This window comes from Ips typographus, linkage group LG6 (genome assembly GCF_016097725.1).
Source record: "Ips typographus isolate SLU linkage group LG6, UJ_Ityp_2.0, whole genome shotgun sequence".
NCBI classification, from domain to species: Eukaryota; Metazoa; Arthropoda; class Insecta; order Coleoptera; family Curculionidae; genus Ips; species Ips typographus.
The window spans coordinates 1,474,700-1,499,718 of NC_138427.1; the positions used below are offsets into that span (position 1 = coordinate 1,474,700).

Genomic DNA, 25,019 nt, shown 5'->3' on the forward strand with positions numbered 1-25,019 from the left:
TGTGTGTTATTTTTTCCTTGTTTTTCGTAACGTTAATTAGAAAGTCTCTTGATTAAATTGCATAACGTACGAAGTCGTCTCAAACAAGATATTTCCGGTAAGTCAGAAAGCAATTTGTGACTTCAAAAGGGTCTGCGTTATAATTTTCCTTGAGGAATGTTTGTGAAAAGGACGAAGGGTACACAAAACAGGAGCGTTTAAACATCAGGTACATGATGTGCTAATAAGGGGCGGTCGGACAAGTCGACTGACGCCTTGTGGCGGTGGCTGGAAGTGTGGAAATTACCCCATTTATTAGGTAAGGGTGCGCCACCCCTGGCTCTGACACTTACCTCTCCTTTACACCTGCTGCCGACGTGGGGATTATTATCGAGAAACCTCCACGAAAGCAGAACCGGATTTCGATAATTTGGACTCAATTAACACCTATTTCCTTTAATTAAACTGAATTTACGGGGTTTCAAAACATGGGAATCAATAATTTAAGCACCTAATTGAGACAACGTAATACGTTTATCGGAATATTAGAATAACAACTGCATCAATACGTTCTTAGAATGATGAAATAAGGTAGTGGATAAGCAGAATAAATGAGCGCACAAGGAAAAGGTTATCTCCAGAGGTTTACAACTCGGTGATATTTTTTTGTTTCTTGTTTATAATCATAGGCTCGCACAAGGTCTCCGGTAACAATTATACTGGAAACCGAATATATTTTTGTTGACCTTATATCGGCCGATTCAATCCAAAACATTTTGATTTGCCGTCATTTAATCAGCGCAACTGAGAATCATTCATGTTAATAGGCCAGTGTAAGATCAGTTTCATCTGAAAGTAACCAAAAAAATCCTTGTTTAAATGTCATCAAGTTTAATAATTATTGACTATCTCTAAGTCCACAAGAGCAGTGTGTAAAATCACATTATTTGTTATTTTACACAGATACTGCTCTTGTGGAAAATAAAAGTCAACATTTGGAAACTGTTGGCAAAAATATGATCTATGTTTATTGACCTCAACAGGTTAAGTAAGGTCTAAATTACTTTCTCTGAATTGTGGAATATTGTTTTTACACTTCATTAGAAAATGAGGATGTTTAATTTATATATTATCTGACAGAGGATAGTGAATATACCGAGGAGTATACGATAGGAAACAAGGTCAAGGCTTTTTAAGTATAAACTTGACGTCTATTCAATTTTGCACCAGGCTACTTTTCATTGAAATTATCACTATCACATCAACTTATTACTATTCTGTAAGCTCTGTAAGCAGCTTACAGACTAATTTTTTTTATGTAGTCACTGGCTTTATATTTTTCCTACTGTTAAAACTAAAAATACCTACTCTTAGATTAGCCTTACACAACCATGAAATAAAGGAAAATTGCAAGGTGTCTTTATGCTGCTTGGATTATTGTTTTTAGTGTTTTAAGAATACGAAAATAAGAATTTTTTTATGAGCATATCCGCCTCCTAGCTGCCAAACTGTATCACACACGTCAATAGAAAGCACATTTCATTGGTTATTCATAGACGTATAAAAGTCTACAATATGTTGCAAACGAGGTTGCAAATAATTGACTTCACATTTTTTAGAGTTGATTAAGTTAACAATTTAAGACTCACGGAAACACTGCACCAGAAATGTCCAAAATTTCTTAGGTTATCTCTTAGATAATTAACGACCACTTGATACAAACACTTGATATAGTTTCAGAAGTCTTAAAAATGTGTTTGCAATTTTAAGATCACGGTTTTACTAAATAAACTTTTGCCGTTATTTCAAAATAACGTATTTTTAAGGAACCTTTGAATAAAACCTTTCAAAGACTCCTTTTGACCAAATTACTATTTACAACCATGTGTAAACCTTCCATGCAGCTCTAAAGGATTTAAAAAGGTTTTATTAAATTCAAAATAACGGTTTTTCAATGGAAGATGCCTTGAAAAGGTCTTTTTCATGTTTTCAATGGTCTCAGATAATGAGTTTGGTACAAAATCTCCAAATAACACATTACAATTTGCAAACCTTCTATGAAGCTCCAGAGAGCTTAAAAATGTTTTTACAATTTCAAATTAACGGTTTTACTGCGCAAGACCTTTCAAAGGAATTTGGCGTAAAATCACCAAATTGGAATTAACACTCATTTATACGCTTTTTATACAGTTCCAGAGGTCTTAAAAATGTGTTTCCCATTTTAAAATAACGGTTTTACTATAACAGACTCGTAAAAAAGGCTCTTTCATGATTTCAGTGGTTTAAAATAATAAAATGGGCACAAAATCACCAAATTACACTTTACAAATTGCAAACCTTCTATGAAGCTCCAAAGGTCAATTTCAGAATAACGGTTTTTCTATGGATGACGTTTCAAACACTCCTTAAGAAGGTCCTGCCCATATTTGCAGTGGTATGAGCCAATAAACTGAGCAGAAAATCACTAAATTACACTTTAAAACTGTTTGCAAGCCTTCCATGGAGCTCGAGAGGTCTTAAAAATATTTTTTTCAGTTTGAAAATAACGGTTTTTCTATGGAAGACATTTAAAGACTCTTTAGGAAGGTCTTGCTCATGTTTTCAGGGTGGGGGGACAATGAAATCGGTACAAAACAAAGTATCCAAATTGCAATTTCATCAAACTCCAGACGTCGTAAAAGTGTTTTTTTGGTTTTAAAATAACGGTTTTTCTATGGAGAACCTTCCCAAGGCTTCTTAAGGAGTGGGGTTTTAGGTTTTCTGTGGTTTGAGAAAATGCAATTAGCACAAAATCATTAAATTGGAACTAACGACCATTTACACACCTTTTATACAGTTCCAGAGTCTTAAAAATGGGTTTCCAATTCCAAATTAACGGTTTTGCTATAAACAAACTCTTTTAAAAGGTTTTTTTTACGATTTCAGTGGTTTGAGACTATAAGTTACGAGCATTTGCAAACATTCCACCTAGCTCCAAATGTCTTAAAACTGTTTTTCAATTTCAAATTAACGGTTTTACTGTGCAAAACCTTCCAGAACACCTTAAAGAGGTGATTCTCGTGTTCTTAGTGGTTTGAGACAATGAGCAAAAAAACACTAATTTCACTTTCTTACCGTACCACTAACCAATCAAGTTCTTTATATCAATGGAAAGCTCGTTTCACTGGCTTTCATAAACGTATAAAAGTCTATACAATGTTACTTTTGCTTAAGTTAGTTTTCGTCTCTTTAAAAAATATAAAATTGAGCCATTTCTTCTGCAAGTAAATAACATGAGACCAAAGGGTCTAATTCGATGATCAACTGCAAGTTAATTATTCACGATTGTATGACAGTATTTATAAGGTGCTAAAAGCGAATTCAAATATCCAGAGATTACTTTTACTGCTGTTAGTTAGAAATCCAATTTGCTTAATATAAAATGGTCCCATTGTCATAATGAAATAAAGTAGGGGCATTTTATACCGTCCCCTCCTGATTAAACTATTCGGCTTTACCGTTCCCCTGGTAATTCCATTTAGTTTTACTGCCCATTTTGCTTGCTGCCAATGTACTCAGGTGTAGGCCCCACGGTCGGATTTAATCACGCGGTTGACAAGGTGCAGGACCCTACGCGTCGCCCTCAAAAAGGACATTCGAACCTGAAACGAACTTTCAGGTGATCTAATGTGAAAAGTTTTAAAACGACTTGGAAGGTAACCAATTTAGTAAACTAACCGGGACGATAGAAAGTCTATTTGGTCAATCGTCCGCGCCATTCGGAACGTGAAATCCCTTAAGGATACAAGGGCAGTCAAGTGCGAAGCGAGGCAGCTCCTGCAATCCAAGATAGCAGGAATTACATCCCGTTCCTGAACGGTGGACGCAAGCAGGATTAGTGGTTAGGTGAAGTGTCGCCGAAAGATCGAAGTTCCACCTTTGGTGGCTGATAAGGGCTTTAGGAAGGTTTGACCAACAACAGTTAAGTTTCAGGCTTCATCCTACTTACTTCCTTCTCCATCACAAACTTATTACATCTAAACAATGCTGTACACTTCTAAATTATTATATGAGCTTAACTTTAACTTCCAGGGGTAGAGCTTACACTTGCTGGATACACATTAAAAGGTTCAAGCCTGTGTTTTAGTCGGCGTCAGGTAAACACCTCGAGCAAACTCCAAAGGTAATAAAAGGTGGCCAACCGACTGGAAACTGTGCTATTCCTCTGAGTAGAAGATATCGGCTTAAGACCGTTTTAGGACCCCAAGCAAGAGACACGGAATTACAGTTTTTCAATTAATTACCAAACCATCGGATTATGAAGGTTTAGGAAGTGTAGTTTTAGGGTTCAAACATCCCTTAGAGAGTATAATTGATTCTGAAAAATCAGATTAATACCAAGCAAAAATTAGGACAGTATAGAAAGTGTTTCTGTATTCGGGTTAGGAGAAATCCAATATCTATCGTGTGGAAATGTCCCTAGTCGAAAATGCCAGCTTATCCAATTGAATTTTTTAAGCTCGTGCCACATCTGGCGAGGTAAACGCGTTACACGTTGGGGTGGCGGACAGGAATTAAACACCCTTTTGTCTGAATGCAGATGCATTGTATTCCACCTCAAGTCACCCTCTCTTTTAGCCATCTGCCAGTCACCGGTACCTGATAAGTCCCCCACAGCATCAGCAAAAATCGATCGGCCTAAATATTTCAAGTCTCCAGTGTTGAGATTCAATTAAGACAGTTTTGGAAATCGCAATTTGTTGCTGGCATAAATCGTCCTGCAATTTGATGTTATCGCCTCTAAGACACAGAAGAGTATTGTTTGCAGCTTTATCGAAAAATTAGATTCTTCAACCTGTATTATAGAAACAGGGGGAGATTAAACGATTAGATATCCAAGCAGTGAGTAAGCATACTCGGATAAGTAAATATGTAAATCTACGGACTTTCACATCAATGTTTTGCTGTAAATATAAAACGGTCCATTTATTTTGATCCATAGGCACAATAAACATGTAAACATGGCACCCAATTTATAAGGCTGATGTTTAACGACTACATTACCCTGAAAAGACGGTTGCTCTAAATTCCAAGAGGGGCCGGAATATAAAGGTAGAGATTATGAATACCACCGTTATCCCTCGATGCTTACCTCCGCAATCAATCATCGAATAATTTCCATTCATGGGGGCGTGATGAAAATCTGAATTCGCATAAAAAGGGAATTTTCAGTGACAAATTTTGGTTGGGGTGAAACACGAAATTGCACGCCAATGCCGCCACGAAAACTCGAAAAGCGATGTCAAGAGATCATGCTTTCCCGAAGGACTCTAACTGAAACAACACCGGATTCGGGTTTAGCCGGAATCAGTCCTAATAGTTTAACTTTAAGCCTCTTCTCAAACTTTGCTCTGGTCCCATTGAATCAATAGCACAACTCAGGGATTAAGTTTCCACCTTAAAAGCCACCTTAAATAAAGGAATTCAGACTAGAAATGTGATTTTCTTGATGATATAGAGTGAATGATATGATTATAGAGTAAAGAAGAAGTCCATATGATGATAGCTTATACGCAAAATAAAAACCTACTTATATCTACTACTAGCCTGATATGCAAATAGCTCACTTTGAGTTACGTAGCTATTGAGCGATTTTACCTAACTAGTGCGATAAAAAAGAGTATTTTTAATTTTGGGAATAAAGAATTTGATTTATAAAGTTCTTTGTCCTGCTCTAACAAACCCCCCTTAACGTTACTTAACCACACGTATTTATAACACAATCTTTAAATGCTAATAATTCGAAAACGGACAAACCAAATGTCAACCTATTATATATTTTTGGAATCAAAAAACAACTCATCAGAAAATAATAAATATACAGGGTGTTCCATTAAACATTTATCAACTTTGTATTTTTTTACCTTTGTCATGGTCTATTATTTTAATCAATAAAATCTTTTGGTGACTTTGGAAGTCTCCACAAGCTGTCTAAATATATGTAACAACCCTGTACATTACTCGTGTGGTATGACAAATTAATGGATCGCAATATGACTGACAATATTTCCGACTTGTGACTATCAAAATACTCATACCACACTAGTAATGTAAATAACTATTTCTATTAGAATACAATAACTTAAAGCTTTTTTAGTAACATATTCTAGTTGAAATACAATTTGCATTGAAATCTTAATATTTCAAGAATTTGTCAGTATACTGGTGCACGGCTAGACCGTTGATCTATATATAAACAAATGCAAAACAAATTGTAGGTTGGTTTCTGGAAACGTATAAAGTAAACCAATTAGCACGGAAAATTAGAGAAAATTGAGCAGTACAAATTTCAACACAAAATATTAACGCCACATATTTGCTCCGATTTACGATCTTGTTATTTTAGTGTAACGTTGCGTTTTTACGCCCAAAAATAAATTCATTCTTCTCGTCGTAATTCCAAATTGCCCGGGAATTCAACTATAAGTATGCAATGCTAACGGTTTTTTTGAGAATAAAAAAAAAACTGGTGGCTCAATAAACGTTTTATGGCCATATGCACTGGCAAAAATCGTACACAAATATCCTGGAGGCGGTTTTTCTGGATGATTTATACGTAAATACGAAACAATATCCATAAAAGAAAGGTATAGGTGAACCGTGAATGGATGGAAGAATAAAAACATACAATAGGTATGGGGAAGGATAAAAGTAAACTGGCGGTCCCGTATAACGGACACTAAGTTAAATTTCCACCAACGATCGCTTTCCAGTTTTTTGATTTTATCCTTTGAAACTTGTTTGTGCAAAAAAACTACGTTTGAGACAGAATTTTTAAATTTGACAAAAAATTACAACAAAGAGTTAACGGAAAAAGCACATTTTTAGTTAACTTAAATAGGTAATTGGGAACGAGGCCAATACTGTATGGGTCATTTGCAGAATATATTAAGTTGTCAGTATTCAACGAGTTTTTATATATCTTCCGTAATTTCCAGTCTGCCAATTCCCCATCCTTTGTGGTTAACTTGTCTTGAAAGTTCCCAAATATGGTTATTCTTATATTTGGGAATGAAGATCAACAGCAAACTTTCCCATAAACCCCTTTGATTTATATATTGTGATTCACTATTGCTTATGACTGAATCATAATTCAGGTCATAAATTGAAGCTGTAAATCCTCAAGGTGTACACTCCACTGCTAATAAACTTGAAACGTCAAAGTAAGAGTTTAATTGCGCTCTAAATCACGAAAAGACGTCACCAAAAGGCAATAGAAATTAATTTCAGCTCATGTGTGGTCAAGAATGTCATTTTTGCGACCAAAGTAGTTAATGAAGAGAAAGGTGACGATTTACAGATAATTGCAAACGTTTCCAATTGTGTAGAGTTTAATTCCGCAGTTATAAGCTGCTAAAACCGAATATCATACAGAAGGTTTAAATGGTTATTTGTATGTGGCTGATTAGCGGCTCATTTATATACGGAACCGGTCCGTAAGTTTGTCTTCTAACACGTTGTTGGGCGGAAATTAAGTGCACAAAATATTCCCAGATGCAGAATAACTTTCCAACAACTTTCCGTATTACTTGCGGTTTGTTTCATGGCGCGTACTAACACGAAAAGTTTCGAATGTACTCTGTGGATGTTATACACCTTTATTTATGGCTTTCAGTTAGCTTTATCGTTTGAATATAATATAAGGAATTTTAATTCTGGAACATGCATACCAAATACAATGTTGTACATTGCTGTGTCTAGCAAATTTTATTCATTGCTGTCAAAAACTGAATCCAATATAGACAATCGAGAATTTAATGACTAACCAGGCCCGACTAAATATTGCAAAGATTGCCAGTTCCATTGAGACCTTTTGTAAATAGCCGCAAGGGATACCGATTGATGAGGGCTTTTACCTATACTCAAGCAGGAACCGAGGGTAGTTTTATGATTGTCCTGAAAGGTCCTTCTCATAAGGGCCAATGCAAATCTGCTTTATGAAAAACTTCCTATATGTCGGATCAGAGTTTTTCCACCATCGGTTAACACTAGTACATGGATGTCAGGAAATGTGTGTGAATAAACACAACCACGTTGAAGAAACGTTGTACTGAAACGCATCCTAAAGTTGATTTTAGGAGATTGAACAACGTTAAAATAAAGCAAAAATGTTGCTTGAATCAACGTTGAATTGATTTCTATATGTATACGTTTGCAAGAAATACTTATCAACGTCTATTTAACGTTATTACCCAATATTTTTTTAATATTTAATTGATTAGTAGAGGATATTAACGTGTTGATTTTGGTAAACTGCAAACTGCGTTTAAATTATACTAAAAATGTCGCTTGAATCAATTTGCAACAGTAACGTTGCAAGTGTAATTCACGTTTTCAGCAAAACGTTTGTTGTGCAAATGTTTAAAAGTAACACACAAATCAAAGTTGAATTGCATTAAAAACGTGTTAATAAAACGGCAAATATGTTACGTTGATTCAATTTTGATTAAAAAACTTTGCAGTTTGCTGCATAAGTAACTGATAAATTTTAGTTTTTAAGTTATAAAATAAAGTTATTGTGTAACGTTGTTTTGACGTTATAGAATGGCGGTTATTTAAATTTAATTCACCAAATGTTCAACGGTTAAACTATATTTTAAAGGTCACGTGACTGTTTTTGACAGGTGAGAACTAGCCGTTACAGTTTTGCAAGCTGAAAATTGTATTATCAACGTCACGTGACGTGTATTTACAATTTCAGCTTTTTCAATTCTCAAAATTTATTTAACCAAATTTTTAACGTTTAAACTACATTTTAAAGATCACGTGACTGTTTTTGACAGGTGGCAACTAGCCGCTTCAGTTTTGCAAGCTGAAAATTGCATTATCAACGTCACGTGACGTATATTGTAAAATTTTAGTTTTTACAACTGTCTAAATTTAATTCATCAGATTTTCAACTATTAAACTATATTTTAAAGGTCACGTGACTGTTTTTGACAAGTGACAGCTAGCTGTCGCAGTTTTGCAAGCTGAAAATTGCCTTATCAACGTAACGTGACGTGTATTTACAATTTCAGCTTTTTAAATTATCTAAATTTATTTTACCAACTATTTAACGTTAAACTACATTTTGAAGGTCACGTGACTATTTTGACAATTTGAAAATTTTGACATATTTGAATGTTTGTTTTACACATTGTTCAGTTGGTTTCGATAGTTAAACTTTTTAACAAAGTCTACATTTGCAGCATTTCTACACAGTGGGTAGTTTGTGATTAGTCAAAAAAAGCCAGTTTTCAGTTTGTTTCTTTTTCTTGACCAATCACAAACTACGAACAATGCTGTGATTTACGCAAATACTTCACAGATGGATTTACCATAAGGACTAATCATATCAGAAACTTTGAACCTGAAGACAAAAAAAAATATTTCCAAATTGACAAGATGAAACAATAATAACCAATTACAATGGTAACAAAGTAAATTGAAATTCTTAGGAATTTAAAGTGGCAGAAGAAGCAAGTTAATGGAAAATGGAAAGGAAGGTGCCCCTATAATAAAAGTTATATGTTTCCTGAAGTGTAACAGAGATTATTCCCCACCTGTGTCGCGGAACGTTCCATTTTCGGTCTCCGGGTCATGCTTTTCGGCCGGGAAGAATTGAAAACCATTACCGCTGATGAAAGAAAAGTTTCTTAAGTTTCCAGTCTCCTTTTGTCCCTTCGAGCGGCGTTCTTTACCTTCCATTTGATTCTGCACCGCTTTTGTACACTCGAGCAATTCTACCTCAATTCTTAACTGTTCCCTTTGATGTCACATTACTTTGTGCACCTTTTTTCCAAACTGGATATGGGGGATCGCCTATGATTTGGTCTAATAAATTGCAAAAAGTCCTAAAATTTTGTCGTGATGGAGACGCCGTAATTTATTCAAAGCTCCTCGTTGAAAAAGGGTGGAAAGTACACCTTTATGTGGAAATTATGGTAACAAGGAAAATGTGATTAATTAGACATTCAAGTATCGAAGTCTTTTAACGTTTTTCGTAATACGGTTTGGAGAAACAAGTAGTGAATACTTAATCTGCTCGAAGACGGCTGCCTTTTTTAAATTCCTAATAAAATTTCCACCGGTACGATGATGACGAGCAGCCCTTCAATTACACGTGAACACTTTTCGCGACCGGGAAAATTCCTTCAATAACTCAATTTAAAACACGCCAAGGACTTTCTGTCACTCTTTTTCTTTAAATATCAAAATAATCCACTTAAAACCCACAAATTTGCGAATACCTCCCTGAACACAACAACATTTTGCACCCAATCCAGCCAAAGGATTCTGGCCTTGTCACCTTTAATATTTCAGGCATTAGCCGGCTATTTATTAAACTGGATTTTAATCTAACTTTTAACCGAAGGTTAATTAGCCTTTTCCGTAAAGGAGCCAAGGTACGGCCTTTGATGAATTATTTATGAAAACGCTTTCAGGTTTCGTAATTTTTTGGCTTTAATCTCTAGAAAAGTTGCCCTAACTTTTTTACAGATCCTGCTTAGTTATTTATAAATCGAAAATGAGGTACGAGGTTTCTTTGAGGAGGAAATTACACGGGATATGGCCGTTTTAATGAAAAAGTGATTGTTCGTCCTGAATTATAATAATTATTAGATTAGTTTATTTAGATTATTTCCTTCCTATCAATTTTGACCAATCGCTATCAAGAATTAGTATAACAAATGTAAATTTTAAGTGGAAAAATCACTTAACAACTGTCAACTTAGCTGTCAGCAGTTTTTCCGGAAAAAAATTCGAAAAAATGTCACACTCCTCACAGCAACATAAAGAATAGTGTTACCCTTTCTAGCTTGAAAGTTATTGTTCTTATTAATTATTGTTCTTTTTGTTTTAATTAAAATAAAATGTTTATTTAACTCAGGAAATAATCTTACCAAATATCCCTCGTGCATCTAATTTTTCCTGTGGAAAAATTGGAATACTCGTTTCTAAGTAATTTGTTTTAACAAATAGCATGAGCGAGAGTGGTTTTAAAAATCATCCGAGTCGAAGACGAGACTAAGTCGACGAAATTACTTAGAAACTCGTTTTTTCCGAATTTTTCCGGAAAAATTAAATGCACTAGGGATATTACCCCCGAAAAAAGCCTTGTTGTGCTTTTTATGATCTGAGTGTTAAAAGTGCGTTTTTAGGGCACGCATGTGAAAGTTGCATGCAATTTGCATGAATGCCTTAAAAACACTTTTAAGACGAATATCATACAATTTTTTTTCTACAAACGCAAAAATAATTTCAATAATTGAGAAATTCTTTTTCCGCAAACAGACAAACCAGTTCTGAAGGCTGTCATACAATTTAAAAACATTTTGTGAATATAATTTTTAATACGTCTTAATCTCAAGTTGCATAAATAAATGAAGAAAATGCCATGGAACAGATTGGTCCCACTACCAAAAAAGTTCTCACAATACTACGAAATAGCATATAATTATTATTTGTTTACTTTTAACCGTGCTTTAAAACGCTTTTTTAAAGCACTAGTTGCATTTTTAATCCGTTTTTAGAAAAAAGTAGTTATGTTTTGTTACTAAAGTAAATAAAACAATTTGTATTATTAACCTTCTGTAAACTTGTGTAATCTGTTTTTGTTTTATCAACCAACTGTGGCAGTATATCAAACCTGTTTTATAAATAACTTATTATGAAGAAAAGCGTATAATTAGCCATCTTTACTTGAAACAACAAAGGAGGAATTCCTGTAAATCTCCCTTGTTATCTTTTGACAACTCGAGTGTAGCCAGGTATTATTTTGATTTAACGACTCTGGCTTCTAAATCAGTGAGAATAGTACTAATTACGTCCCTCAGGCTTAACGTTGGTGTTGTTTTATTGGCTGAATTTTTCGAAACAAGCCAAGATTGACATTCATCGGGACAGAGGGGCTGAAATCCAGACATCCAAGCAACAAAAGCCGTCTTAATTTTAATCACACGGTATTTAATGAACGATATCAGCCGACACTGTCGTCGACGTCAACCGGTGTATGTTTTGGCTCGGCTGAATAGCTTAATTAAGCACAACCTAAGACGGAATATAAGCGAGTAATTTGAAACGGCGGTTATCTTATGGAGGTGAATTACTTACTGGATTAAAGGTAATGACTCTGTACTCGAGGCTAAGTACACCTTAGGTTGTGAAGGAACTTAGGTGAATACGGAGCTGATTGGTAATTATAGGGGTCTGTAGTAGTTTGGGAGGGAAAACGGAGGCATCCAGACTTTGGAAATTACGTTTAAGTACGTGTTACGGTTTACGTAAAATTGAATACTTTGTGATGATTGTATTCACTTATGAGGGTAATACTTAATTATATTGAGCCAAGTCAGTAACGTTTTTGGAAACTAGGATAAGAAGTGTCAATTTTTCTTTAAACTTCTACTTCTTCAATTGCCTTATCCTGTTATTAGCAGCTTGTCCAAAAAATTGGATAGATGACAGGCCAAACCACATTCTTAGATTTTGCATGCAAGTTTCTTCTTCTATCGTCCACTTTGCTCTGAAGGATAAGCTGCTGAAGGCGATATTTGTCGTGTCTCATCAGATGGCCAAAGTATTCCAGTTTCCTTTTCTTTACCATGAATGTGACTTCTTGCTGTTTGCCAGTTCTTCTTCGTTTGTGACGTCATCCTTGTTGATGAATATGTAGCATTTTATCAGTCTAATTTTTAGTGGTAGTGAGACGTTTCTTTGATCTTGCCTTCTCAATCCTGGCTTTCTATGGTTATGTCCCATTGACTGGGGACAATTGTTCCTAAATATGTGTATTTTTAAACGAGCTCTGCTTTGGTTTAGTGTAAGGGTTACTCTTGGTATTCCTTGTTTGCTAATGCACATCCACTTTGTTTTTGAGATATTTAGTTTCAGTCCAAATTCCTTGGATATATCGTTCACCTTCTGTAATAGACTCTGAAGATCTTCAAGACTACTAGCTATGATGGCAGTGTCGTCAGCGCAACTAATGTTATTGATGAGTTCTCCATTCATCTTTATTCCCTCTGTGGCATCATAAAGAGCCGCGTCAATAATCGCTTGTGAGTATAAATTGAAAAGTGTGGAGATGATAGCACGCATTCTCGACGGACTCCGTTTTTGATTTGAATGTCTTCCGATAATTCCCCAGCTACCTTTATCTTTGCAGATTGATCCCACTATAGACTTGTTACAATTCTAACACAAGTTCCACAAGTTTTCTGTGCTTTGCATTGTCGAAGGCTTTAAACTTAAACTGAATAATTAACGTTTGTAATATTAGTTTCTAGTGAATACAATAATTTACTTTTTTAATTAATTGTTGTCTCTCCCTAGCTAAAAATCAAGTTTCTGAATCAGAATTTTTAAATTTAAATAATCGAAATTGTCGTTTCATTAATGACAAAAATTTTCCGTCCATTTTTCACCCTTAAAGGAGTTAGTGATTAAACTGATCTCCAACATCTCTCGTAGTAGACTGAAACGCGCGTTTCGAAAAGAAAAATGTAAATAAATTGTTTATCCTGGAAATTACTTTTCGCCGTAGCCTGGGCTGCCACTCTTTGGATATTCGACGGTCTATTAATTTCAGTCACGTATCTTAACGTCGCTTACCTTGATATATTAGAGATGACAGGGAAATTGACAGGACTTTACAAAAAGAAGATGAATTGTGTCGGTGAAAATTAAAAAGTTCCGACACAATATTTAAGGGCTTTTAACAACGTCGCGTTTTTCCGTTCGTGTTTTTTTTTTTAAACACGTCGACTCCGGATAATTGGTCCAAGCCAGGCAATTTTCCAGAGAAACTATTGCCCTGTCGTACGTTCATTGAAATCAAATTGGAAATTCGATACGCAACGAACAAGGGTGGAAATCCCCGTGTATCCAACACACAGTGTATACACTAAACAAGTGCATCTTGATTGCTTTGATCTGCACGCAGATGCTGCAGTATCCGGTGAACGTTAATAGCAATAGGTAAAGACCCCTCGGTTACGGTGACTCATTCAGCAATCAAGGGGTCCATGTGTAAAGACTGAGGTGCTGAAGGACTACGATAGTCAAACACAAGCCAGAATTCAGTAAATTCAATACAACAAAACAACACAGTTCAAAATTGTAACAGTGATTTACTAGTTAGTTAATTAGTGCAAATTTGGCCTGCTTGGTTACCAGACCTATTATCACTGAATTTTTCTTTGCGAGGTGGTGAAAGAAATTATATCAAACTACGTTTTAGAGTAGTAAAATTGATTAAACATAGACACACAGTCATTAAATTTCTGATATAATAACTTAAAAAACACTACAAAACCTGGTAGATTGAAGGAGAAAAGTAGTGGCAAAATTGTTAAAACCACTATTAAAAGGATAGTCAAAGACAAAATCGCTTGTAAAACCCTGTTGGAGTTAGAAAATCACAGTTTTAAACACATTTTTCGAATCCTCATTAAATTTCCTATTCAGTAACCTAATAAAATACTACAAAATCTGATACAGTGAGGGAGAAGAGTGGTCAAATTTTAAACGGTCATAAACATGGTCTAAAGGATAGTCAAAGAACAAATCGCTTGTAAAACCCAGTTGTAGTGAGAAAATTACAGTTTTAAGCACATTTTTGGAATCCTCATTAAATTTCCTATCCAGTAACCTAATAAAATACTACAAAATCTCTTACAGTGAGGGAGAAGAGTGGTGTCAAATTTTAAACCGTCAGAAACATGGTTTTAAGGATAGTCAAGGATAAAATCTTTTGCAAAACCCAGTTGGAGTGAAAAAATTACAGTTTTAGGCACATTTTTCGAATCCTCATTAAATTTCCTATCCAGTAATCTAATAAAATACTACAAAATCTGATACAGTGAGGGAGAAGAGTGGGGTCAAAATTCAAACTGTCAGAAACATGGTTTAAAGGATAGGCAAATACAAAATCACTTGTAAAACCTAGTTCGAGTGAGATAACGACAGTTTTAAGCACATTTTTGAAATCCTCATTAAATTTCCTATCCAGTAACTTAATAAAATACTACAAACTCTGATGCAGTGAGGGAGAAGAGTGGTGTCAAAACTCAAACTGTCAGAAACATGGTTTAAAGGATAGTCAAAGACCAAATCGCTTGTAAAACCCAGTAAGAGTGAAAAAATTACAGTTTTAGGCACATTTTTGGAATCCTCGTTAAATTTCCTACCCAACAAAAAGAACATTCTGTGGTTGGTATAGTAGGCTTGAGCGTCGAACTTGTATCTGATCACCTCCTAATGGCTCCTGGCTACCCCCGGTATGACAAGTGGATTTCGATTAAACGAAAAGAGGTTATAAATGAGGGTATATACATCATACTGGATTAAGGTAGAGTTTTCCATTTGCAATGCAAACACCATTTTGCCTTAAAGGGTTCTACTTCAATTACACGTATTGGTTCGGAAAACTAATTTAAATATGCAACTGAGAGACGGACAGATGGCGCTATATCGTGAGGGTCACATTTTTTTTGCTCTAAAAATAATATGCATATTCTGAAAAATCTTAATTAAAGGCCACTAGTCCAGAACGGGTTCATTAATCAAAATTAAATCGTTGACTATTACAAATGAGTATTTTAAGCCGTCCATATTTACACTATTAACAACAAAAGGAAAGTCCGAATTAAAAACTTAAAAATAAAACGTATTTGATGTGTGCGATTTATTTCGAACGTGTGACCCAGTTTTACCCCGGTTATCTGCGCACTCAAAATTAATCTCGAATAAAAGGATTTCCAGACTAATAAACATCAAAAAATAAAATCCAGGTTAGCTTTCTTGGCTAAAGGTAAACATTTTTGCCGTGCCGTAAAATTGAAAGCTAATTTATTGTGTTTGCCGCCGCCGTAACCTGTATTTTACTCCCAATCTATTTGAACGTAAAAATAGCAGATAGGAGAAAAAAACTACCTACGTGGATTATTGGCTGATTACCAAACACCTTTATGCGGATTATAAAAAAATCGCCAACGCGAAACAGGTGACAAAAAACCCATTAGACAATCTATTTTCATATAATATTTAGTCTGGAAACCCATAAAAAATATAAAAATACGTTTTTTTCTTTGAAATTTGCAATATAGTAGAGTAGTTTTCATTAAATGTTTGACATAAATTGGTTGGGTTGGCATTTTAGTATTTGTAGAACGACTTAATCCGTTGTATTTGTCTAAGTAAAAACATAACAATAAATCAACAAAAAAAATTTTACTTAAATGAATCGTAGTTTTTTCCAGAATTTTTGTATTTGATTGATATATTTTATATTAAATTTTTAATGTTCCTTAGATGAACTTTTAAGGCGAATACAAAGTCAAAACGCTTCTGTACTTTCTCAAAAAAATTGAATGTTAAAGATTTTGGAAAAGCTGGGTTGGTTTTACTAAAAAAGCAAATTGAATCAATCTAGGGTTTAATTGGCATTAACTTTTGCGGAAATTTGCAGTAAAAAGCAAAACAGTGATCAGTCAACGTCAGTTTCTTCAAAAATATCTTTAAAAAAAAATTATTTTTAAAAATTAGCTACATAAATAATAAAACTACTACTATCAATATGCTAAATCCCACAAATTAAAAAATCAGTTTTAATCATTTGGAGTACAAAGTACAACAGCAAAAATATATTATTTTTCAAATTTCAACCAAAAATGAAACTTTTCTAACGTTTCTTGCTTAGATTCGCTGACAATATGACGTAGCTAGCTTTGAGCGTTCCTATTGGATATAATAATTTCTAACTTTTATTTTGACTTTTGGCATGGTTTACGACGTTGACGTTCCAATTGCGGTTAGGTTGACTTTTGTATTTCTAGGATTATGTTTAAAACTAGAGTATTGCTGTACAGGGTGAGACAAATTCATTATTTCTTTAGGTTTGAAAAATACAAAAAAAATGTTGATTACAACTTATTTTGTATATACAAGGGTGGTTCATAAAGGCGTGGCAGATAAAATATTAGTTTTTTAAATAAAACTCCCTATTTTTTAACACATTATACTAATATTTAAAATTTTTCAGCAAAATGTTAATTTTTACTTTGATGAAAAATTGTCTGTATCGCCATTGTTTCTAAAGATAAAATACTCATATTTGGTGCGAACGTTCTACAGGAACGACAAAAAAGATTTATTCAAATAAACTTGCATTAGATGCTACTAGTTTTTAAAATATACTTTGACTAATTCAACTTAAGAAATATCGACTATTTTAAATTGAACACCGTGTGCATTATTCTTTTTTCTGATAGCTTTTACAAAACACTTCTGGAAATTTTTCAGAATCTCAAAAAATTCTGGAATTTTAGTATCTCATGCAATAAGAGCTATCGAAAAATGCAGTAAAATACAGCAGTTTCATTAAAAAAAATCGTGTTTCATTTAAACGGTAATTGAAAACATAAAAAACAGAGTATCTCTGGACTAATAATTTTCAGTGAGTAACCGTTATCCCTATTTCCTAACGATATTTACGAGATAAAAGACATTCTAGAATAGGTACTTGAAAAAAAGTAAAGGTCCAAGTAGAATAATATGAAATGGTCCCCCTCACGATAACTATCGGCCATTGTGTCTTACCTCAGGCGGTAACCGACGGTCAATCAGCACCGATACTTACCGATGAATAGGTCACGTGACCCCCAGGAGATCCACGTGGCATTTTTCTCTGTAAAGCCACGGGCGACGTGCGTAATGAACGTTTTCACATCGTACCCTCGATTGCGCTGTGGGAATTTTTCCCTTTCGCATCTAATGAACTTATTATTATTGCCATTCAGGTGGAGCCAATGCCCTGCTTGCACAGCCAATTTAAATCCGAACCGTTTTGCATAAGAATGATTGACGTTCCCGAAATAATTCCAAATTTCCTTTTAATTTTCATACACGTTGCGGAGACCGACTGAAAAGCCGCTGGAATTGTAAATAACATTAAAAAGGGAATTTCCCTATGAATGGCTTTGACAAGACCGGCGGCGTCGGGATCCCGTTGTTGTGTGGCACCTGCGAAAATTAAAACCAAATTGCTCATTCACACCATCTGCTCTTCCATTAGAGGCGTCACTCAGAACCGTCACAGACAGAAAGAACGCACCTCTCACCTTATTTCTTTACGGAAAAATTTAATTTCCTGAATGAATTTTCTTCCAGGCACAAAAGCCAACTTTAAACATTAACACCTCGACGTTGACGACGACTTTTTATGGTTTATGTCCGAAGCAATTTGCATCGTCGAAAAACTTTTAATAAGTTTTCTTTTTTACCACCCACAAAACGTTTAACCTCTACTTTAATTTAGCTGATTATCAATTACAGGCCAACTCTCTCTTGAGCAAGAAATTGTGAATTATTGATTTTGTGAATATATTGTGAAATCTAAAAAAGTGCCTTAAAAATGTTTGTGTTTTACTTCGACATTTTAATAAACAAAAAAGTTGTGAAGAGTTTTCAAAATGGGCGAAGTTCGAAAAACTCCCTCTAGCGATGCAAACTGACAAGATATCGAAATACGGTATTTGCCATTAATCTTTTTTTCAAAAATCGAGCTCTACTAATTTTTTCCTATCAAACCGAGAAATGGTGTTTTCTTGTCAAAACACATTAAATCCTTACACCCTGTATAGTGTCAATGAGGTCGTAAATCATGTGGAATTTTAAGGACATACGTTTCAATATTAAATTGCTGGAAGTTTTATAAAAAAAAACTGCCATGATAGTAAGAAACATTTCAGTTTTATAACGTATGTGGAAGTTTAAAGTTATAGGACGCAAATTATTCTTTTTTGGAAAAATATCTTACTGGGACAGCTCTTACTATTGTTTGAACAACATAACGCTTAAACGGCATTTTTCCAGCAAAAGATAACTTCCAAAAAAAAGGAATTACTATAAAAATAAACAACATTTTCTCATTCCTATTGGGTTTTAGCAGTGATTGTGTGATTGACTGTTCTTTCCGACTGTGTTTCTGGTAGTTCAAATTTTGACACTTTTCTCCCTGATTGTACCAAATTTTGTAGTGTTTTTTCAAGGATATCAAATAGGAAATTTAATGAGAATTCTAAAAATTAGCTTAAAACAGTCATTTTCTTACTCCAAGTGGGTTTTATTCCTTACTGTCCTTTTAAACTCTGTTTCTGTCAGTTCCAACTTTGACACCGCTTTTCTCCTCGACCGTACCGAATTTTGTAGTATTTTTTCAGGTTGTTGGATAGGAAATTCAATGAGAATTCCAAAAATGTGCACAAAACTGTCATTTTCTCACTCCAAGTGGGTTTTACCAGCGATTTTGTCTTTGACTGTTCTTTCTAACTGTGTTTGACAGTTCAAATTTTGACACAGCTTTTCTCCCTGACTCTACTAAATTATGTAGTGTTTTTTTTGGGTTATTGGGTAGGAAATTTAATAAGAATTCTAAAAATGTGCTCAAATCATTTATTTTCTCACTCCAAGTGACTTTTACCAGCAACAATTTCAGTCACGTCTTTTTCGACCGTTGACGTTTGGTTAAAATTGATATTAGACATTCGTCCATGCATTCCGTCTCACTCAACTCACTATAATTAAAAAAAAGATAGAGGACATGTCCCTTTCTACGTCACAGATACATGGTGTACCAACTGACGCTTTTTTTAGCAGTAAACCGTGTCAAATATTTTTTTGCATTGTTCTAATTATCAACAAAATATTTTTTGGTTTACTCACTCTCTTTTGGTGTTTTTGGAAATTGTTGTATCGATGATGATCACGGTAGAAGAATCCGCGCTTCAAACTATTATAACACAACAACTAAAAAACAAAAATTTTTTGTACAACTAACTCTAATTATTGTTGAAAAATTTCGGCAAATCAGGTTTGCCAGAATGTTTTATTCGGGTCGCTAAATGCGCATTTTGCGCCCGTCTGCATCCAGCCGTACCTAAATTCTACCTCTGCCGTGTAACGAACGAAATGCCGGTGCATTTAGCAAACTGGGCGAACATCACGTGCATGACAATGCGGAATTATAAATTACATTCAAATTAAACTATGTAATTGCGAAACAGGCGAATACATTCATTACGTCGCGGTGAGGGGTAAAGGGAGGTGGCGGTTATTGTATTTTCCCTTGTTTTATATTTGCCAACTAGGCAAAAATATTCGGAATTTTTGGATTTGAAACAGCCAACCTTATTTTAATCAGCTTGCCAAACAGAACTCCAGTCGTAAAGTATTTGGAAATTTTATATGTGGTAAACTATTAAAAGTCCACAATAAATATATTTTTGAATTAGGTTTATGTACACGTCCGCAAACGATATTCCATATGAATAATTACTAAAAATATATTCAATTCCGTGGAACCGAAGGTTGTACAGAAATTTTACGATGTGTTTATTGCCTGGCTGGCTAAACTAATAACAACCAATACAATAGTAAATAAAAAGTTTTTAGTGAAAAGCTAGTCTATAACGGAATGATATAAAAGAAGGTTCTACGCACATTTTATATAAAGGAAAGACACAATGGAAAGCAATATAAAGCTAGAAAGGACCAATTGTCCGTTGGTTAAGTAGGTAGACAATAGAGCATATTACGAAATATCGCCAAAATGGGATTTCCAGCTGTCACATTACAAGACAAAATTAAAGTAATCAGAATGAGTGTATAAAGTAGATTTCACAATTGTTTAATAAGAAATTACAAGTTATGACGAAATCATACTTGATTTTTTTTAACACCTAAGTTATAAGTAGCCTTCTTATTTGATTAATACTCCAGAAACCATAGAATAAAATTTCCCTTTTCAGAAAGACGACAATAAAAACCTCGGTGCCCTTTGAGTTTTTCTTTCAGCTTACGTCGTTTGCTTTTAACAACTGGAAACTAATGGATGCCCCTAACGACTTTCTACCTTTGTGAGAGGTGCACAGAAAACCTGCCACCTAGCGCCATTATTCTTTGTCTAATCGATTTGCTTCAATATGAGGGCGAAATGGGGCACTTTTTGTATCGAAACTTCCATTACGAGGCACCTCGATTGTTGTTGTCCCGGATAGAGCTTGACTTTTTTTTGAGGGATACCGCAATACACTGCTCGAGAATAAAGTTGCTTCCGTCTGAAAGTATTTAATCAAATATCTCGGGACACGAGAGTTGTAGAAGATCCAGACTTGGGTTTGTCAAAGATATGCACTTAATCCATTAAACTTCCTAGGTCTAATGCAACCTGCTTTGATGTTTCACTTAGCATCTTCTGCTTTTCATTCCGCTTCGTATCTAATCTCGTATTTATTGTAGTTTAGGGCTAGGTTTTGTAGTTTTTCTTAAAAAAAGAAGTAATCACAACATTATAGAGTATTCTAGACAATTAAAAATTTAAGTGATTTTATTACTTTAAAATAAGAAGCAATATAAGCACCATTTCCAAATGCAGTTCAGAAAAGGCCAAGTGAGAGTCAGAAGAGGTCAAGCGTAATTCAGAATAAGGAATTGCATCTCAGAAACCATCAAGTGTAATTCAGAATAGGCAATTGTAATTTAGAAACCATCAAGTGCAATTCGGAAAAAATCTATTCTGGCATACTCGCTACGATCTTGTGCGATTCTAAAAAGTGCGTGGGCATCGAGGTTTGTCCAGTCTCTTATGTTCTTCAGCCACGAAAATTTCTTTCTCCCGATGCCTCTCCTTCCTTCGATTTTTCCCTCCATAATCAACTGTAGGAACTGGTACTTGGAATTTCTGAATATATGACCGAGGTATGCGGCTTTTCTTCTTTTTACTGTCTGCAGCAGTTCTCTTTCTATACCCATTCTGTTTAGTACTTTCTCGTTCGTTGCGTGTTCCGTCCACGGAATCTTCAACATCCTTCTCAGCACCCACATTTCAAACGCCTCTAGTCGGTTCATGACATTGGCCTTTATTGTCCATGTCTCTACCCCGTACAACAGTACAGAGTAAATGTAGCATTTTACAAAACGGTACCGTAATGCCAAATTAAGGCTGTTGTTGCTGAGAAGTGCTCTCATATTCATAAATGTTACCCTGGCTTGTTCAATTCTGCTTCGTATCTCTACGTCTGGGTCCAAGTCTTCAGTTAACCAGCTTCCCAGATATCTAAACTTTGATACTTGTTGGATTTTCTTACCGTTCACTGTGATGTTCAGGTTCACATTTGATGTTCTGCTAACCATCAATTGAATTGAATTACAATTAACTATTCTAATTACTACTAAAAATTACTCTTGACTCTTTCTGAATTTGAAATGACTATTCTGAATTACACTTGACTCTTTCTGAATTACAGTTAGAAATGGTGTAGTTGACTACAAACAAACTATCTTGAGTATCTTGCACATAATTCTGACAACATTATTATGAAGATGCTTATAATATGGTTTAGTTCTGATTATAGAACAATACTGTTAGGGAATTCAAACTCCCTGAAGCTTGACTAAGAATGTGGCAAGAAGTGCAACAACAGAAAAGGGTCCCCGAATAATCCCATCATCAATCCCGAAGGTGTGCACACCTCAAGCACATTGTTGTCGGCCAGTCCGCCGTGCATAGGCAGATTACAGGCTCTGATTAAGGTACACAATGGTTTTCCGGGGAACAAAAGGGGGCTCCCCCCCATTTTGGGCTAGGGTGGCCATTTAAATTGGACTCAAATTGGTTCCAGGATTGACAGTTGGCGATGGGCGCCAGAGCGTGCCAAATTCCCGTCTCTTAGTCGGGATCGCTGTTTTTACCGCACCGGGATTATTGGTTTTAGATAATACGTCACGCTGATGCTGACGGTATTGGAGGGTGTTTTTATAAAGAACAATGTGTTCGAATTTATTCCCGACTTTTATCGGTACGCGCAAGGCACGTGATTACTATAATATCAACGGCTTAAACTCTAAAAGGGATGCAAACGTCAGGGTTGACGTTTTCACACCGTTTTTTAGACGAATCAGATGAACTAATGTATCGAGATTGTCATCTCTCTTTTAGGGATTAGACAATGAGTAAGACTGATCAGACCCTATCAAGAAAACTGGAATAGAATATTCTTCAACGAGCGTATAATGATGGTTATTATTCATGAAAATTAAAAAACCATGAATCATCTGAGAAAATAATACCCATATTATTTTTGAGAAGAAACTACGATAGTGTAAAACCACTTCTCTTCTATGAGGAAACCTGGGTAAAAACTACATTATTACTAAATCATGAAGTGAAAAATAGCTATTACATACGAATAGAATACTGTACTTTTTCTACGATTATTTGTGGTAAGTACTCATAACGAAAGAATCCAGGTTTTCGTTAAACTGGAATAACCAAACAGAAAATGCCCAGAAAACACACTCAACTGACATGAAACACAATTTGACTATTATATTTGAGTAGTTACAGGACTGAAACTTTTAATGAGGCTAGTAAATTGAACGTCAAAACCAGGGTTGTACTGGAAAATGTTTAGAAAAAATCCTGGTATTCATTAAACAAGGAATAAGCAAAGAGAAAATAGCAGAAAATACCCTCAACTGACAAAACATAATTTGGTTATTTGAGTTGAAACTTTCACTGAGGCTAATAAATTAAACCTTAAAATCAGGACCAAACTGGACATTTTTTTATAAAAAATCCTGGTATTCATTAAACTGAAATAACTAAACAGAAAATGACAGAAAACTCACTCAAAAACGATTGCTGTCTAAAATATAATCTGCTGCCAATGAGACACTAACCGTTAGAAAACGGCTATAGCAAAGATCAAACTAAATTGAGATGACGTAATAATGTAACAGAAAAGTGAATCAAAGTTTAGCAATAACACTACGTTGCCAGATAAAAATTAATATTTTGAATTTGACAAAATAAAGAAGCAAACGTTTACCAATGCTAGATTCAAAACGTTTCTAATACACTGTTACGTCACTCCATTCTACTTTGATTTTTGTGTGTCCGCGGGTGGACTGAAGTAATGATTGAGGTGTTATTATCTATTCAAAACTAGTGAATAATAAGCATATTATTAAACAGTCGTAGAAAAATATTATTATTTTAAGGTTAAAATGTGTTAGTATACAGGGTGGTCCAGTTTTAAATGTCAATAATTCACTATTCGAAAGCCCATCAAAAAATAAGTTAACATACATGATGTCATTTCCCTGAAAAATGCTTCCTAAGGAAAATACAGTCCATAAAAATTTTAATCAAATTTAGAACAAATACATATGCAATTAATAAATATAAAAGATGGTTTTCATTTTTCTGCCTTATTCTATACGTCACTGGATATTTTTCAAAAATTTCAGTTTTTTTGACAAAATAAGTATTATAAAAGTATGGTTTGAAACTTCGTTTACGAAATAATTGAGTTATTACGTTCAAAGACCCAAAACCAACCCAACCCAACTTAAAAATTGTCTTAAAAACGGTGAAAATTTACTTTAGAAGCTTAAAAAATGTCTTTGTTTTTTTAGGGAAAAACTTTAGTAGGGACTTGTAGCCATGAAAAACTACTTTATATAAATTTTTTGACTACAAATTCACACATTTCAACCTTGAAAATTGACTTGGACACCAAAATGTGACTCTGAGTCTGAAACAATGAAAAGTGACATCAAAACCTTAAATTTTGCATTTGAAGTAAGTTTGCATAATTTGAAAATACAATTCAATATTTTAGTCTTGAAAATAAATACAGTCTTAAATACAGGATATTAACATTAGATTCGTGAAAATTGACTTGAAGACTAACTTTTCAATTTTTTTTAGTTTGTTTTTCATTTTCTTGGAAATCTGGACTATGGACTATGGACTCTGGACCACCCTGTAGTGTGCAACACGTTCTTTTTTTGATGGTGTGTGGTTTTGTTTACTGAAAATCAATTCCAATCTACTGACGCGTTTTGCCATATTATGGCTAATCAGAGTGACTATAGGTCTTGATAACCAATGAACCTGTTTGTGATCCAGTTTATATTACTCAAATGAAAGTTTTGTTCGTTGTCTGTTGATG

At 34.6% G+C, this 25,019-nt stretch overlaps 1 protein-coding gene across 2 annotated transcripts in view; it reads right to left on the minus strand.

Moving 5' to 3' along the window:
- The window catches only part of zfh1 (Zn finger homeodomain 1), a 200,471-nt gene that overhangs the window by 143,037 nt on the left and 32,415 nt on the right, over window positions 1–25,019 (minus strand). The window lies entirely within an intron of this gene.